This window comes from Rhipicephalus sanguineus, chromosome 1 (genome assembly GCF_013339695.2).
Source record: "Rhipicephalus sanguineus isolate Rsan-2018 chromosome 1, BIME_Rsan_1.4, whole genome shotgun sequence".
Lineage (NCBI taxonomy): Eukaryota > Metazoa > Arthropoda > Arachnida > Ixodida > Ixodidae > Rhipicephalus > Rhipicephalus sanguineus.
Window position 1 is genome coordinate 50,058,036 of NC_051176.1, and position 19,507 is coordinate 50,077,542.

Sequence of the window (19,507 nt, forward strand, 5' to 3'; positions counted from 1 at the left end):
AGCGCGTGCAACGCAACAACTCGGCTGGCGCGCACTCTCCCGCTCCGCCGATTTGCCCGGTGTGGGATACGATAATTCGGATTGGCGAGAGAACAATACAGAGAGAGAGAGAAAGAAAGAGATAGAGGGAAAGAGATAGAAGGAAAGAGCGAAATAGAGAGAAAGAAAGCGAAGAAAGAGAGAAAAGGTAAATACAGAGAGATAAATAGAGAGAGAATGAGATTAAAATAAAGAAACATAAGAAAGAGATAATAAAAAGGAGAGCAAGAGAGAAAGAAAAATAAGGAGAGAGAAAGAAATAGACACAGAAAGAGGAAGCGAGAAATGGAGAGAAAGGAAGAGAGGGAACAAAGAGAAAAAGATACAAAGGGAGAGAGAAATAGACAGAAAAAAAGAAATAGCAAGAAAGAGAGACAAAAAATTGGACCATCTCCCCGAAGGGAGCCCTGATGGGATGCGAAGCAGCAGCGTTGCGCACGGGTGGCATTACGGGTTGAACGGCGCTAACGCGGGTGCTGCGGAGAGCGCTGAAGATTCGTTTGAAGCGAAACTCGGTGTAGCGTTTACTGGTGTAAACGTTTGTTTGAAACGCAGACACGGGAGGCGAGCAGGCGTTGGAGCCGGCAGCTGCTGGCGCTCCGGCGGGTGAGGGAGAAAGTGGCGTACGCGCGCACCTGCGAGGGAAGCGTGCGTGGGGGGCGTGACGTCAACGCCCAGCTACGGCGTGACCTACTTGGCACCGCTCCAACACCTGCGCCGAGGGAAGCGCGTTGCCTCGCGTTTGTGCGGACGGAGTGACAGCGTTACATAGGCTAGTCAAAGACCTGCTACGCATCTAAAAAAAAACCGAAAAACAGAGAGAAAGAAAAAGACAGATAAAAATTAAGAGTAACCGGGAAGGCCACCTAACTCGGCTGTTGGTTCATATATATGATGACGTATTTAATTATATAAAGGAAACGAAGAGACTGCCGTGTTAATATTAATAAGCACAGCTATATGTCATCCTTTCGTTTATTTATTGATCTTATCTGCATTTATTTATATAATTTTATTTTATAACAATTGTTTAATTAGCATTTAATAAAGAAACCAAGAATACTCCTAATATTTTTCCTCCCCTATAAATTATCTTTTTCGCATATCCCCCCTTTTTCCTTTTCTTTTCACTGATTCTGCGGCCGCACGATTTGTGGCCGATCGCCCGTGCTGGGTTGAGCCGTTGTTCTAGGAGCCAACCAACCAAACAACCAATCCAGCCTTGCGCCACTAATGCAAGCTGCGCCTATTTTTTTTTTAAATCTTCGTTTCTTTTATTTCTTAGTACGCTGCTTGTTCAAGACTATTTAATAATAATATCTGGGGTTTAACGTCCCAAAACCACGATATGATTATGAGAGACGCCGTAGTGGAGGACTCCGGAAATTTCGACCACCTGGGGTTCTTTAACGTGCACCTAAATCTAAGTACACGGGCCTCAAACGTTTTCGCCTCCATCGAAAATGCAGCCGCCGCGGCCGGGATTCGATCCCGCGACCTCCGGGTCAGCAGTCGAGCGCCATAACCACTAGACCACTGTGGCGGGGCTTCAAGACTATTTAGGAAAGACAGAGAGTTTCACGGTATGAAACTCTATGAGGAAAAAAATTAGGCCTGGCTCCGCTATCGCAAACACAAAGACCATCAGAGCTGCGTGGGCTTAGCGGACTATTGCAAAGACAAGCAAAGGAGAAGCGATCCTTTAGCACAGCCAAAGCCATAGGCGTGCGCACAGGGGGGGCAGGGGGGGCGGTCGCCCCCCCTAATCACATAAGAGGGGGGGGGCGCAAAATCTGCCCCGTACATTGACCCTTCTAGTCACCTAAGAGGGGGGGGGGCGCAAAATCTGCCCCTTACATTGACTTTGAAGGGGGGGGGGGCGCTGCGACGACCCTTTGCCCCCCCTAATGGGGAGCCCTGCGCACGCCTATGGCCACAGCCAACCTTTAGCACGCAACTGTTGGTGGGCAGCACAGGACCGGGTTTATTGGAGGAACATGGGCGAGGCATTTGCCCTGCAGTGGTCAGGCTGACCATGATGCTAGTGTGTGCCATTTGTTACTGTTCACTTTCGGACCGTGACTTCCCAGGTTAAATTGCCGCCTCGCCAAGAAAGATTACTTTTTTTTCTTTCGATCGCTCCCTCTCGTCCTTCTGCGTTTTGTCTTTCTCTCGCCCATGGCAAGTTCGCCATTGAACCCGTACAACACTGCAGTCTCATGCTTCTCATAAATGCAAGTTCTGCAAGCGTGCGTGCATAGCCAAGTGTCGTTGACGCTCGCTATTCGCAGCGTGGGTGCTCAGGTCAAAAGAGCTTGCTTCGTCTTATTTATTAATTTATTTCCTTCTATCTCTCTTCATCCTCTCCACAACGCCCAGCGGAATTTTCCGCAACAGCAAATGGGCCCCGGACTCAGAGCTTCGCCTTCTGGGACTTCACAAGAAAAACGAACAAAAATAAAGTTTGCTACTGCCACTACTTTTTCTACTGACGTTCGGCAATAGGTGGATAGCGAAAACCCGACTCTTGTAGAGGACTGAGGGCTACGAAGCCCGTCAGCATCGACTTCCGGTTAGAGAGTCCTCGCCGCCGTACGGGCCCTGAAACCTATGCCGTCGCTTTCTCCGTGTTCCATATAGCAGTCGTGGTGATATTAAATGCGAAGCGTTTCTTAGCGAACCTCAGGCACTTTGGGCGTTTCTATCTATCTATCTATCTATCTATCTATCTATCTATCTATCTATCTATCTATCTATCTATCTATCTATCTATCTATCTATCTATCTATCTATCTATCTATCTATCTATCTATCTATCTATCTATCTATCTATCTATCTATCTATCTATCTATCTATCTATCTATCTACTATCTATCTATCTATCTATCTATCTATCTATCTATCTATCTATCTATCTATCTATCTATCTATCTATCTATCTATCTATCTATCTATCTAGCCGCCAACGTCTGAGCGCTCTCCTAGTCGTCTCCATAAGTTCTAATATACCAAAATATCAGCAGCAGGGGATCAGTGTATGACGAACACGATTCACTGGCCATGACATGAATAACGCAAAATACCTGTCACGTACGTCATGAAACCCTTTCTCTCAGTCACTTGTGGCACGTACCCGCATACCAGAGTTCATGTTATGCGGGTATGTGCCACAGGTGTTACAAAGCCTCAACCAACACAGTAACCGCGAACACACACATTCACATGCAAGGAAAGTAATAATAATATTAGTTGTTGGGGTTTTGTGTCCCAAAACCACGATATGATTATGAGAGACGCCGTAGCGAAGGGTCCGGAAATTTTCACCGTCTGATATTCTATAACGTGCAGCGAGAGAGAGAGAGAGAGACAAGAGGGAGGAAGGAAAGACAAGGAGGTTAACCAGAAGCAGTCTCCGGTTTGCTACCCTGCACGTGGGAAGGGGTAAGGGGATGTAAAAGAATGAAAGAGAAGAAGAAGAGTTTGTGACGACAGCACGCGACAAAATACAACGACAACAAAACGAAACAAAACAAAACGAAGTCATAACCGCAGTCCAAGTACTACACAGCACCATTTTCTTCCAGCAGTCACAGTTTGACATTGAGTCCGGTATGTTGGGGAAACCGCAACAACGCCCTGAGAGCGGCTCGTGCTGAAGACCGGGTAGGCCAGGGCCCTAGGATTTTGTTCTACGTGAGAGGGCGGATCAGCAGCAGAGCACCGTAACCGCTCCACCACCGCGGCGGACGCAAGCAAGTGAGGAAGCTGAAGACATAACACCCCTGGAAGACGCTCAACTACCATGCACTCGTTCACGTGGTCCACAACGTGGATCACGTTGATTACGCAAAAACCGGGGTCAATGCTTCCTACAATAAATCTGCCGAGAGAACTAGGCCTTTCATCATTACCGGTGACTTCAACATAAATTTATAAAGACCCAACAACGCCTGGTCTTTATACTGCGCGAAAGACGGCTTGAATGTGAACAGGGCATCAAGAAACCTCGTTGCCACGTTCAGGGCAGGAGGCATAGATCATTTCATCGTAAGAGGCATCCAGGATTTCCACCAGCTGTGCTATACCTCGGACTTTAGTACACTGAGACCCCTCTTAGCCGCGATCACGAACGGATCCGATTAACACGTCCGGTCCAGCTGCTGGTGCTCACTGATCACGGTGATGATGACCTTGTTCAAGAACTCTCCAAGAACCCCTTCTACACATACACACAAGTTCGTGAAACGTGCGTGCGTTCGGACAAGTATGCAACTGCAACGCAACTGTAACAACAACAACTGTGACTGTAACGTACGTGCAGTGAGCCTGCGCGTGCCACTCGGCTGTGTTTATATCCAGGGAAAAGTTCCTGAATCTAGGTTCGTTGCGAGTAATGCCTGTCCTGTGCATATGTGTTTCTTCTTTGAGCCGTTCGGATTCGCGCTATCCAGAATTGAAGAATATAAGCACTGCATAGCAGCTTACCGAGTCCGGTGTTGATAACACCCATGTTGCTGTTGGCATCGTTTCGCAACTGTAAACAACTGGTTATATAATTCGTATGCGATTCTCCAACATATGAGTGTGTGTATACCACTTCCACATTTCTCTAGTGTGATTTCGTAAGATTTCGCTCAATGTGGAAAAATATGCCACGTTCACCATTCCGCGCATGCTTCGCATAACACCGATTCCCAAGGTACGTGGGATCTGCCGAATTTTTTTTCATGCAAATTGCCGCACAACTACCAGCCAGCCAGCACTGCGACTGGGTGCTTTCGTGAGTGTAGACAAAAATTCGCATGGGAGGTTAAGAGGGTTTGACGAATACGACTATATGGTCATGACATGAATAGGGTGAAGATCCTGTCGCGTACGTCCTCAAACCCTTTCCTCCAGTCACGTGTGGTACATACCCGTATAGCGCGGGCCGTGGTATACGGGTATGCGCCACAGGTGATTGACAGTTTATATCTACAGCCAGGAACGGCGACAACAGCCATTGGTAATTTAAATGCGAGAGCGTTAAGAAAAAGCAACATCGGCAGCGTTGACCCGACGAATGCAAATAATACAAATTAAGATTCCAGCTGCAGTAGGACCCAAGCATTCTGCGTGGCAATCAGGTATTCTACCACTGAGCCACGCCAGGTCTACAAAATGGTTTGGCGACACTGCCTGTGCAGGCGTAACGTCGGTGCAATGTCAATTGTGGTTGTAGTGTTGGCTGTCTAACTTTATAACCATAGCACTGCATATGTATTCCTACAATACATGCGTGATGTCAGGTTAACGTCTGTGGTTCCAGTGTTGGCTCCGCTTGCATAGCAGTGTAATAAACATTAAATGTTTATTCCTATAGATGAATCAGCAATCTATATTCAAGTGTTGCTCGACGCCGGAGGAATACACTAGCGAAAGTTACGTATGATATTCACATCATTGCACCGTAAAGTGTACTTTGTTTCGATAATACTCACGTATGTGCTCTAAAGTGAGTGCTGACGTTTCGCAGAACTTTTTTCGCAGCATATCGAGGCCTCTCTAGTTCGGCGCGATGCTGCTTTTATTGCTGGACTTAGTGTTGGTTTGTGAGGTTTCGCGTAGGCACCATATTGACGACTAGTGAAACGCAGCTTTGTAAGCAACCTGCCTTGTACGCATTCAAAGGGAAGCTGGCATTCTGCACCATTTATTTCAGCTTTTCAGCCTGCCATTGTATAGTCACACAATTGTGCGATAAACAGTTTATCAGATCAAAACTGCGGCCACTGCATATCTAGCAATTTGAAATATATTACCCTAATGGTAAGTGAAACACCCTCAATGTCGTGTGTACATCATTAAAACATGGTGCAGCTTTGATTATTTTATTAACGCTCTTTATAATAGTGAATCCGAAAGAAAACGTGTAATGCAAACGAGAGTTGACCGTGGGCCGCGGTATGCGGGTATGTGACATACGTGACCTGTTAGTCAGTGAAAAAAAACTTCATGGGAGGTCAGGCGAGGACGCGAACTCGTCGCGCACCTGGCTGGTCTCGTGGGAAAGAGTTTCATCGCGTAGGCACCTGGCATTTCATGTTATTCATGTCAAGATGTGTGATGTTCGCCATGGATGCCTATTCTCCTATGCCAATTTTGGTTTATACGAAGCCAACGAGGCGACCACGAGAGCACCAGGACGTAGGCGGATAGATAGATAGATAGATAGATAGATAGATAGATAGATAGATAGATAGATAGATAGATAGATAGATAGATAGATAGATAGATAGATAGATAGATAGATAGATAGATAGATAGATAGATAGATAGATAGATAGATAGATAGATAGATAGATAGATAGATAGATGCAAAAGTACCTTTAGTTCGCAAAGAAATGCCTCGCACTTAGTGGCGGTTCAGGAGCATGCACGGTATTGCTCGGAAAGTAGCCTTAGAATGCTTGCACATCAAAGCATTCTGCATATCATAGCCATCGTGTTGTCGGTGTTAAAGAACCCGACATTTCAGACACAGGTTCATTGCTTTCCCTTTATTTTTGCCCAAACTGCAATACTCGAAAATGTGCTGTATTCTGTAAGAACGTTGCGTTTGAACATCGTGACACAAAATTTAAGCTTTAATGTGGGTTTATATTGCAAAGTATCGATAAGGCGTCAGATTTTACGTAAAATGCTAAAAGTAATACAAATATAGATTCGCGAAAAATAACCACATAAGCCCAGTGTTGCGATATCTTCCCCCGAGTATATAAGCAACAAAGGCCATCGCATTTTAAAGAACTTTGTGCAGTTTTACGGTCATAAAACGAAATTTAATAAGGTGTATGGCAGTGGCAGTGTCACTCAACAAAATGCCACACAAAAAAACGGGAAAGTTCCGCGCGTTTACACAGTATACGGCAACACAGTACACGTAAACTCGTGCAGCGTCGTTGCGAAAGTCAAGGCCGCTTCCCAGTAAGCGCACTTCCAAAGGTCCCGGTGCAGGTCGCCTTCCGCCGAGTTAGGGTGGCTGGCCTGGAGCATGGAATCGGCGCTCATCATGCTGTATAGTTCCCATGTGGGTCGCGGTGTGGCGGTCAGCATTCAACCGTGGCGGTTAACGAACGCTGACAATTGCCGGCGCCCTAGAAAACCAGCTGCAGCTGGCGTTCTCGTAGGTGGAAGAAAACTCAATAGAACGCGTTGCTGGGCGAGTTGGTGCATTGTCTACAAATAAAAGCAGAGCGCGAAAAAGACGGGACACAAGAGACAAGAAGACGGGACGGGCGCTCACTACCAACTGATTTTATTACGAAAGAATTGGGGGAAAATATGGAGAGCGTACGTCACAAGCGCGCCTGCGCACACATCACAAAGCTAATCATCAGAACATCTACTGCATACTGCGGCAAAGCAATTGAAATTCCCGCTCAATTCCCGCAATTGAAATTCCCGCTCAATTCCCGCTCAATTGAAATTGCGTCAGCCGGACGTCAGTGTGCTTGCGGGAGCGGGAATTTCAATTGCTTTGCCGCAGTATGCAGTAGATGTTCTGATGATTAGCTTTGTGATGTGTGCGCAGGCGCGCTTGTGACGTACGCTCTCCATATTTTCCCCCAGTTCTTTCGTAATAAAATCAGTTGGTAGTGAGCGCCCCTCCCGTGTTCTTGTCTCTTGTGTCCCGTCTTTTTCGCGCTCTGCTTTTATTTGAAGAAAACTCCGTGGAAGAGGCGCCACTCGTCGTCACGGTCCAGGTCGTGTGTCGGCAGACGCAGAAGCGAACGCGCGTCTGGACCTGGTTCACTTGCACAGGACGACGGTGCACTACCAGTGGACGCACGGGACTGCAGACACCAATGTTGACCGATGTTGGCCTCCTGAGCCCGCTGCAGCTGGCGTTCTCGCAGGTGGAAGAAGCTGCGGAAGAGGCGCCGCTCGTCACGATGCAGGTCCTGTATCGGTAGACGCAGAAGCGAAGGCGCCTCTGGATCGAGTTCGCTTGCGTAGGACGACGGTGCGCTACCCGCGGGGAAGGTACGGGACTGCAGACACCGATGCTGACCGCTGTCGGCCACCTGGGCGTGCTGCAGCTGGTGCTTTCGCAGGTTGAAGACGCTGCGGAAGAGGCGCCACTTGTCGTCGTGATCCTGGTCGTCCTGTGACACCACCTGATCCAGCCACATCCAAGCACGTCTCGTTTGATGCACGTCCTGCAGGAAACCCCGCCGCGAAGCCGCGTCTGGATATGGTTCGCATGAGTAGGACGACTGTGCAGTACCGTAGGAGGTACAGGACTGCAGATGGTGCTGCGTGCATTCCCATGTGCAGCATCTGCCAACGATCTATTCGAGACTTTTTTCGTCGCTGCCCATCCCACCGCTGGATCTCTGTGCAGTCTTCCAGCCAGTCAACCATTGAATCGCCTGGGTTTGGAACGAGCTCCGTGCCATATGCGCGTGCAGGACGAACGCGCTGCACGACTTCCTTCTCTTCTACTTCTTCCTCGCCTTCAATGGCTCATAGCCGCTATGGTAGAGAGGACACGAGGCGGGCTGTCTTACCATATCGCTATTAATATGTGAGTAATCATGATTAAGCTGTGTCGCAACCTTCAGACAGACTTTTTTTAACGGCGGAACTTGTTAAGCTTGTCAAAGCCCCGTTTCGCCTCGACAAGAAACTATCATCATCATGAATGGCCTCTACCTTATATCGCATCTCGCGTCGCCTAGCGCCTGGCACAGCTGCTCCTGGCGCGTGCAACGCAGCAACTCGGCCGGCGCGCGCTCTATTCGTCCTCTCCCACGCTCAAGTGTTCGCAGCGCCGTCGACCGCCCCAGCCGAGAAAGACCGAACCTCCGGTCGCTGAGAGCGGTCGCGCTTGCTTGGTTTTCCCATTGCGCGCGCGGAAAACGTGCTCCCCGGGCTTTTGGTTGGTTGGTAATAACTTTATTGATAGTCCTGCCGAGCTTTCGCCGACCGGGCCTTGGGTCTCCCACGTGGGGACGTCTATGCGTTGCCTCACCGCCGCCTCGCGGGCCAGCTGGACAGCGCGAAGCTGGTCGCCGAGGATGGGGCTGCGCAAGGCAGCGGCCCACCGCGGCGGAAGGGTTCCGGAGTTAGCACCTTTCCGGTTTTTGTAACAGTCCCAGAGCATGTGAGTTAATGTGGCGACCTTAGTGTGGCAGACCTTGCATATATTTGTCGGGTATGTACTCGGATAGAGTCTGTTACACTGCGCGGGTTTGGGGTACGTGCGCGTCTGCTGTTGTCTGAGGGCCGCCGGCGGCGTCCTGTTCAGCTTGTCGCTGGGCGGAGGAAAGGATCGGCGGGCTAGGTAGAAGGTCTTGGCAATTTCGTTATAGCTCGTCAAGCGGTCTTGCTGTTGCCCCATAGACAACGGTCGCCGGCGCGGTTCGCGAGCTCGCGCGCCTTGGCGTGTGCCGTCTCGTTTAGGTTCCGTTGGTTTTCCGAAAACTCTCCCATGTGAGCCGGAAGTCACATGAGTCTGGTTTGAAATTCTACCGCCCGTTGGACTTGGCTATTGGCCGCGAGATCGAGCGGAGTCGCCGCCTGGCGGCGTCTGACTGAACCGCGCCTAGTGTGGATTGCTCCATGCGTCGTCTGCTAGACACGTTGTGTTTGCATGTGCGCGTACGTCATGCAGGTCCCTAAAAGGCGGTTTGTTCCTTTACGTTAGTGCGACTTTGACCGCTTGTACGTATGCCTAACGCGACGTAAAGAAGCATTTGGCCTTGATCGGCTGTATATGTACATGACCAGGATTTGGGGAGGTATGCACGTAGCGCCATCTGTCGTCGGGGACTGCGGTGGCCTGCCGTAACTGAATGGGAAATAGGCGAAAAAAATCATATCTGACGAAAAAATACAGATATCAAAAACGACTCCCGGTTCTATACAGCAGAGACTTACTTGAACATTCTGTTAAAATTACAGTGTGGCGCTACAAACCGCGTGGCTTCCCAGAGTGTTTAAAAATTTACAGTGGGGCCCCATGTATTTCTAATGGGCGGTGTTCAATTGTCCTGGGAAGCCACAGGCTTTGTAGTGCGATACTGCAATTTTACCAAAATGTTCCAGTAGGTCTCTACTATATAGAACCCCGAGTCGTTTTTGATAGCTTGCTTTTTTCAAGAGTATTGTTTTTGTTTCGCATATCTCCCATTCAGTTACGGCAGGAGGCCGTCGTTACCGCCGAGAGATGGCGCCACGCACAGATGTCCCCAAATCCTGGGAATGCTGCAATAAGATCAGCGAGTGCACTTGTCAAGAGGGCTGTGTAAGGTCGTCGTACCCTCCGTTCACGAGAGTTATATCAGTATAGGTGCCACTCTGTGGCTCAAGCGCATTGCAAAGTGCACTTGGCGTTGTCCTAAAGATGAGAAGTATTAAATCTCATGTGAATGTAGCCTTTTAGTGGCTCAGTGGTAAAAAAAGGTCTCTCATGCACTTGCGGGTTGTGGTTAGGTGTACAACTTCGGGGCTGTCGTTTATAGGTTACGCGACGAGCTTTACCCCCGTATTCAGAAACGCTCCTTCACTTGAACTTGACTTGCCACCGCCTTGAACGCGTTTGGAACGCGCTGCGTTTAGGCTGTGTCAAGGCAGCGCAAACGCGTTTCGAACGCGCTGTCCAAGGCGGTGGCAAGTCAAGTTCAAGTCGAGGAGCGTTTCTGAATACGGGGGTTAGTTGTCTATGGTCCTGGTCCCACTGCGCAGAAACATTTCTGTCAAGTCACGTCTGACACTTCGGTACACTGTCCGCTAAAAAGAACAGAAAATGGAATGTACGGAAATCGCAAAACTGGGTTACCTTGCGCAATTTTAACATGTGGCGAAATTTATACAAGAACACCCGTGTACTTAGAGTAAGGTACGCGTTAAAGAGCCCCGATGGTCAAAATCAATCCAAACGGCGTACTTTACATTTATGTCGTAGTAATTCCACGCGAAGCCACATCCTTTTTGCTTTACATTATCTTGAACGTTTGTGTTGCGTTGTAATAGATTGACGCAAGGCAGTGGACATTATTCGCGTGAAAAAAAGAAAACGCCAGGCCTGCGCTGAAACCGCAGCACAGTCACAGCGAAAGCTGGAAGAGCGGCGTTTCTAGAGCCCGTTGTAAGCTCTCTTGGGGCGACAATACAAGTACACTACAAAGGTACCCACTACGCCATAAATCACAATTTTTGTGAAGTTGAGAAGCACCTACTAAGCCATTATTCGTCATTCTGCGGAGAAGCGAGGCACCAGCTACACGTCTGTAAGGCATTATGTGCACTTTGTTGACGCGACGACTGATGACGATGAAGAAATATGGCTCAGCCATTTCTAATGGGTTGGAAGCTTTAAACGGCCCACCAGTTATGTAAGTTGCATTGGGTGACGCTCGGTCGCTATTTCCCTATCCCGTCATGCTGTATAACATACGTTGACGTGGGAGAGAGACGGGGGGGGGGGGGGGGGGCGAAGAACTTTACTGAGGCCCCGAGGAAATGGATCATGCGCTTATGGGCTTCCTTGGCAACCAATACAAGTGCATGCGAGGAACCCACTACGCTATAAATCATTGTAATTTTACTGAGACCCCGAGGAAATGGATCATGCGCTTAAGGGCTTCCTTGGCAACCAATAGAAGTGCACTTGCGAGGAACCCACTACGCTCTAAATCATTGTATTTTTACTGAGACCCCGAGGAAATGGATCATGCGCTTATGGGCTTCATTGGCAACCAATACAAGTGCTCTTGCGAGGAACCCGCTACGCTATAAATCATTGAAATTTTTGAGAAGTAGGGCAGCAGGCACTGTGCCATTTTTCGTCATTCTACGGAGAGCCGTGGTACCTGCTAAACGCATGTAAGGCATTATGCACACTTTGTTAATGCTGTGCCTGATGACGACGAAGAATTATGGCAGAGCCCTTTGTAATGGGTTGGAAGCATTCAACAACCCACTCGTTGCGCAATTCGCATTGTGTGATGCCTTGTTACAGAATTCGCGTTGTGCGACGCTTGATGCTTATTTTACTCACTCTTCTACCACGCTATATTGCATATGCTAATGTGGTGCCTTCCCGACATGAAGCCTGTATAGGACGTTTTTGCAAAGCAGTTTCAAGCACCGGCATGGCTCAGAGGTTGAATACTGGGCTCCCACGCAGAGGGCCCAGGTTCGAACCTCGTTCCATCCTGGAATTTTTTTTCTTATTTCGTTTTTTTTTCTTCTTTCGAGCGATACTGGTTACGGACACCGGCGGCGGCGGTGGCGGACAACTACGGCGCCAAAAACGGCCGGTGAAATGATCTCATAACAGCTTTCGCTGTAAAACGTACTTTGGTCCCGTGAAATAACCAGGCCTTTGTTCCGTTACTGTCGTGCAAGTAATTAATCTAAGAAAGTTTCGTGCTGTTCAGTTACCGTCATGTACTCTTACTAGAATAAACAAACGCCAGGCCTGCGCTGAAACCGCAGCACAGTCACAGCGAAAGCTGGAAGAGCGGCGTTTCTAGAGCCCGTTCTAAGCTCCCTTGGGGCTACTAATACAAGTTCACTATAGAAAGGTACCCACTACGCCATAAATCACAATTTTTGTGAACTTGGGAAGCACCTACTAAGCCATTATTCGTCATTCGGCGGAGAAGCGAGGCACCAGCTACACGTCTGTAAGGCATTATGTGCACTTTGTTGACGCGACGACTGATGACGATGAAGAAATATGGCTCAGCCATTTCTAATGGGTTGGAAGCTTTAAACGGCCCACCAGTTATGCAAGTTGCATTGGGTGACGCTCGGTCGCTATTTCCCTATCCCGTCATGCTGTATAACATACGTTGACGTGGGAGAGAGACGGGGGGGGGGGGGGGGGGGCGAAGAACTTTACTGAGGCCCCGAGGAAATGGATCATGCGCTTATGGGCTTCCTTGGCAACCAATACAAGTGCACTTGCGAGGAACCCACTACGCTATAAATCATTGTAATTTTACTGAGACCCCGAGGAAATGGATCATGCGCTTATGGGCTTCCTTGGCAACCTATACAAGTGCACTTGCGAGGAACCCACTACGCTATAAATCATTGTAATTTTTGAGAAGTAGGGCAGCAGGCACTATGCCATTTTTCGTCATTCTGCGGAGTGCCGTCGTACCTGCTAAACGCATGTAAGACATTATGCGCACTTTGTTGATGCTGTGCCTGATGACGATGAAGAATTATGGCAGAGCCCTTTGTAATGGGTTGGAAGCATTCAACAACCTACTCGTTGCGCAATTCGCATTGTGTGATGCCTTGTTACAGAATTCGCGTTGTGCGACGCTTGGTGCTTATTTTACTCTTCTATCACGCTATACTGCATATGCTAATGTGGTTCCTTCCCGACATGAAGCCTGTATTGGCCTCGAGGAGTTACGGAGTCGCCCTCTATCGGACGCGCCTCGATTGCGTGCTAGGCAGGATGCCGCCGGCGCGCTCCCCATAGGTTTTGCTGTCGGCGCTCTACAAAAACACCTCGCGGAAGCCCTCCAGGGCATTTCTGTAAGTACTGTCGAAATGAACTGTGTTCTTTACTGTCAAGATAATCATTTTCGACGAACTGAAAGCACAAGATAGTCTACAGTCGCTGTCTATTTGCAGAAAACCGAGCACCCGCTTCACGATGTCACCGCGTTGGAGACCCCTGAACCGGCTTCTTGCGTGGAAGGTAGTCACTCGCTGAGTGCAAACTATGTGAAATATCTCGTTAGAGTTCACTGCCTGTATAACCAAACGGAGCATAACAGAAAGAAGCCTCAAGCCAACGACCGCACGAGTTCGCGACGACTGACGGTGCCTCTACATGTATGAGCGTCTGCATGTATGTTCGTACTGATGGTTTCGCTTTTGCTACGAGCGCGTTTTGGCACCGCGCTGTGAACTTTAGGCCGCAAAACATGAGAATTTGTGAGTAAACAAACAACTACTGTTGCGCGGACGCTATCAGAGCAGTTCAAAAACAATTTCCTTACAACTGCGGCTTCGGTGCGCATGACAACTTTGTGATCTGCCGTCCCGACGATTCAGTGTTTTTTTTTTTCTTTTTCGGTCTAAATTCGGGTACGTTTCAATGTCATTTGACAAGTTGTCTCGCACTGCGTATTGATCGGTCTTCTCAGCGGGCAAATGCCGCTGCTTCTGTTTCTTTATTCAGCGCATTCGTTTCGTTTGGTGCTCACACAAAACGTGAGCAAATGCGACGCCTTTTTTTTAATGCTCCTTAATTATCGTTCCGTTTGCATTCCAGTGAACTTGCCGCTCTCTGTCATCAACAAATTCATAGACCAAAGCTTCACCACTTCGAGATTGCTGGTGGAAGGAGAACCAGTCTACGAGACCGAGCATGTAGTAGCATGCGACGCCTAGGAAAAGAAAGAAAATACAGTAACGCGGGAGAATCAGTACATCGACTGACAAGAAGAAGATGGCTTTCGCCTTCTAGTCATCTTTAACGAATGCATAAGGAACCCTGTGCGTTTTTTAATTCAACGTATCTAAACAATGACTTGCGCATCTGCAGCCGATTTTGTGGACGCTGAGCGCGGGGCCGACGACCAAGAGGTCGCATTGGAGGGTTCTGAGATGGCATCGCACGTGGTAAAATGTAGCGCTTTTACCATCCTGTGGCAGATAAGCATCATTTGCCGGCGGGAAGCGCGCGCGAGCCATCGTCTCAGTGCGCGCTGTCTGCTACTCACCGAACATCGCAGGCCCGACGCAGTAACAAAAGTCTTCGTCGCGGAAGTGCTTGTTGCACACAAGACTCGTAGCGCATGGCTACTTGCCGGTTCTTAGCTTTACAATCCATGCTTCACGCTGTTTCTTGTCCTGCGGTTACCAGTGCAGGCTGACACTGGGCTCCTTTGCGTAAGCGCGGCGCTGCGGCGCTGCGGCACCGAGCGGTAGAGCCCCATGTTCGTCGCCTTCGGAGGCAGTCACTCTATTACAATGGTTTCAATTGAGTAGAAAATGAGAGAAAACTTCCGAATTTGAACAGACCGCAGCGCATGTGGGACTTGAAACTCGTTTTCAAAGCACGCGGCAGTGCGCTACAAGCAGCCGACGCGGCCGCGGAGACCACGTGATCCTGCCAAGTACGTCACGCCGACGGTGGCGCCGGCGTTTCCAGTGGTGGGCCTCGAGCCCAATAGGACCTTTTTGCAAAGCAGTTTCAAGCACCGGCATGGCTCAGAGGTTCAATACTGGGCTCCCACGCAGAGGGCCCAGGTTCGAACCTCGTTCCATCCTGGAATTTTTTCTTGTTTCGTTTTTTTTCTTATTTCGAGCGATATTGGTTACGGACACCGGCGGCGGCGGACAACTACGGCGCCAAAAACGGCCGGTGAAATGATCTCATAACAGCTTTCGCTGTAAAACAAGCGTGTGCGTGTTAAACGCTTCTGTAGCGCTCGCTGTCAGCCACGTAGCTTTCCTCAGCAAACCTATCAAATGTCCTACATTGGAGAACTGAATGTGAAATGCGGATGAATATTTGAGCACGCAGTGCACAAAGTGCTATTTGAACTCATCGTGCAGGAATACGGGCTTTCTTTTTGTTGGCGGGTATCCAGATGAACAAGAAGTAAATACTTAATTCAGTCGCGCTACAACAGTGCGTCGTAGGTGGAACACAAGCTGAACATTTACAAATAAAATAGGAAAACGTCATTCATTGCGAAAAGCCAACTGTTGCCGAAGGAGAGCAACCCCGTTCGTTGACAGAATGCGCTTCTCTCACAAGTAATAGTAACGTTCGGCGCGCTTCGTGCTTTAATTTGGGAATGAAGAGCGCACATATTACCAGAAAGCTGCAGTCAACGCATTTTGTTTGCCGGAAATCGGGTCAAATCGCTCACAACGAAGCGCTGTTGTGTGCGTTTGCATACGCGCCGACGACCGCCTATTCACACTGGCGCGGCGACAGTGCTGCCACCTGTAACCCGATCTCGCGGCGAATTGCGCAGGATTCGGGCCGCTCGTCGCGAGACCCATCCTTTGGCGAAGTTTCTGACCGCTTGTCTCGAGTCGCAGATGACCGTCGAGCACGTCGGATCCGTGAGTGCGAGCGCCACCGCCACTTCCTCAGCTCCTTGTGCGTGCTCGCACGGTATACTTGCCGATATTCTCGTTTGGCCTTTCCGATCGACGACCGCGACCGCGAATCGTGAGCGTTCTGCGTATTCAGCGGCGTCAACGAACCGCGTCCCCATTTCGTCTCCGTAAGTGCGGAGGAGAGCTCTGGTCCCGGCCACTCTTCTGCCTTGGTTGTGTTCCGGGTGAACGTTCCGTGGAATCGGGTCAACCCTTAGCGTTTGTCGGATCGTGTCTGGAACGGCGACTTTCTGGCCTTGTGTGTGGTAACGGATGCCGAGACTTTCCATGATCTGGCGTCCCGCTCTCGTGCCCGATAGTCTTTCTAGTTGTGAACTGCGCTGCGCCTCGGCGATTTCGCTTAGCATGTTGTGAAGCCCAAGTTGAAGCAACAGGTGCGTGCTGGTAGACTCGGGTAGCCCCAGAGCTATCTTGTACACCCTGCGGATGAGGACGTTGATATCGGCTTCTGCCTTGTACCAGTTGTGGTACCCATTCACGCCGCTTCAGCGTGTAAGAGCTCGTGTGGGCACTACTGCGTCGTCTTTGGATGCCAAAACAAGCAGCGCAACAGGAGGATCTTAGCGCTGTCTGCGACGATCATGACGCGCCACGGGAATAGTGCCGTTGCGGTGTTTTCAGCTTCGCCGCGAGTGGATACTACTGTGATTGACGCAGAAAAACTAGGAGCCGAGTGAAAATTCGCAAGTGAGTACATTAACTGTGTATATTCTGTAGTGTGATGCCCACCTATTTCATTTTACGAACCTAATTTGAGTGACACGCAGCTGGGTTGAAGGCGCGGGCGCGAGCTTTGTGTGGGGGTGCACTTCATACCTTTGAGCGTTTCCTTCGAGGAAAATGTAGTGCAAGGTAGTGCACTACAGGTAGTGCGCAGGTAGTGCACAAGCAATCTGCATGCTTTGCCACTTTCAACGCAGTATTAAGCTTTAGTGCTTTTGATGGCATCGACACCTTCAAGATTTCGTCTTCGAAAGGTAGCAAATGGTACGGTGTTCCTCAACACCTGGCCACAATTTCGTGCTTTCATTTCAGTGTTTGATGCCCCCAAATTTATTTGGACAGGAATCATTCAGCTGCACATAATACATATATTGGCACGTAAGTAAACAGTACTCGCGCCATTGTCCTTTACGTCGTAGGCGTTGCGATAGCTCAAGCAGCTAAATTTTTAGCATATTTACACAGCACACATTTAATGAAAGACAGCTGGATTCCGCCCATTTCAATATCGACTTAACTAAGAGTAGCACAGTTTCGCTTGTAAAGCATCATCGTTACAAGATTAAAATCGCGTAGATAGCTTCGAAAATGGATCGATGAACGATACTGCAAGGGATACTCTCTGATAGCACTCTTTTGTGAGCAAGACGCATTATTGTAAGAGCGCTCGTGAAACAAAAATTACATTTCGCGAAGCTACCCGTAAAGCGTACTCTAATTATTACGCGATTCATGTTGAAATGATGAGTTTTCACAAAACTTTGTGCACAACTTGTAGTATGGGGCAGCAAAACATCGTTTCACTCTTTCCCGAGATGCACTGCAATTACGATTCACGCGTACTACAGCGAGGACGTTTTTGTACAAATCTAACAGCGTCCGTGCCTGATGAGATTGCTTCCGCAGCCTGCTCAGCACGTACTGTATACATTGTGAACTTGCATGAGCGAGGTGTTCTTGATGTTCTAATAACAACAGCGAAAATGTCCAGGCTAGAAAAGACGCGAAACACGCTCTCCGACGGGCTGAGTTTCGGGAGTTTCGCGTTTGATATGTGTACCGTCTGCTGGCATGGTAGCCCGGGCATGTTGTTTCGTTGCGTGTGCGATAGATGGCGCAATGAGCGACGCAAATATGGCGCTGCGCATGGAATTCGCTGTGTTCTGGTCTATTTACCAGCATGCAAAGTCAGGATTTGCCTACAAAGCAGGATGCCTAAAGTTTCTCCATTTCGGCCGACAAGTTCCACCCTCTCTGTATATAAGTATGCAATACTAAATTCTTGTTGCTTTCTCAATCTGCTTCATATTTTACATTGGGATATAATATCTGTAGCCTTTACGTCTCGCGCAAATTTCGATAAAAAGGAGTTCATCGGATCAAAACCGTGGCCACTGCATATCTAGCAAGTTGACAAATATTACCCTAATAATTGGTAAGTAGAACACCATCATTGTCTTATGCACATCATTAAAACATGGTGATGCTTTGATTGCTTTATTGACGCTCTTTACAATAGTGAATCCGAAAGAAAGTGTGTAACGCAAATGAGAGTTGACCGTGGGCCATGGTATGCGGGTATGTGTCGCACGTGACTTTTAGTAAGTGAAAAAACTTCAGCGGAGGTCTGGGGAGGACGCGAACTCGTCGTGTACCCGGTTGGTCCCGTGGGAAAGAGTTTCAGTACGTGCGCACCTCTCGTGTAATGTTAAATGCGAAGCATTTCTTAGCAAACCCAAGGCACTTTGAGCGTATCCATCCATCCATCCATCCATCCATCCATCCATCCATCCATCCATCCTTCCATCCATCCATCCATCCATCCAGCCAGCCAGCCAGCCAGCCAGCCAGCCAGCCAGCCAGCCAGCCAGCCAGCCAGCCAGCCAGCCAGCCAGCCAGCCAGCCAGCCACGTCTGTGTCTGGGTGTTTTCGTGATCGCCTCCTTAACTTAGTGTAGACAAAAAAATTACGCCATCTTCCGCTAAAGGGGACCATGAGACGATACGAAGCCGGAGCACTTGCACGATCGCGTTCCGTTGGCGTTCGTTGGGCATGCTACCGACCTCGGGCATGCTACCAACCTCGCGTCGTGGAACGCGAAGAGGAACACTACGCGCGTCGTGTCTTCCCTCTAGCCTGGCCGTTAATTCTCACAGGGCGAGCGGGGAACGCGGTCGACAGGCGCGCGAGAGGGAGGCAGCGTAGGAGAGGAGAGAGAGGGGGAGGGTACGTGCTGGCGCTCATCGCGGCGCTGCGCAGGAGAGAATTTCGGCATGTCGAGCCCGCATTTCAAAGGAGTCAACCGAAGCAAGCGCTGGACTGAACGCGCGCAGCGCTCTACCACTTGAAGGAGAGGAGACTAGAGGAGGAGAGTAGCGCATGCGCCGCGAGAGCAGAAGCGAGAACGCAGGAGAAGCGCAAGCAGGTGCTGGTAGAGAAGTGGAGAGAGTAACGCGCAGCTCTTGGAGAGAGGGAAGGAGGAGAGTTGCGCATGCGTAGTGTGAGTGCGGACAACCAGGCCGCGGGACATACCCCCGAGCAAGAGATGCTTCGCATCTAAAATTGGCATGGGAGGGTAAGAGGATTTGA

At 49.3% G+C, this 19,507-nt stretch overlaps 1 long non-coding RNA gene across 1 annotated transcript in view; it reads left to right on the plus strand.

The window, feature by feature from the left end:
- The first annotated feature begins 7,881 nt into the window (after positions 1–7,881).
- Positions 7,882–19,507, plus strand: part of LOC125757975 (uncharacterized) — a 22,098-nt gene continuing 10,472 nt past the window's right edge. Inside the window, exon 1 of the long non-coding RNA XR_007415617.1 lies at positions 7,882–7,938. This is a non-coding gene — a long non-coding RNA (uncharacterized LOC125757975). The remainder of the gene's footprint in view (positions 7,939–19,507) is intronic.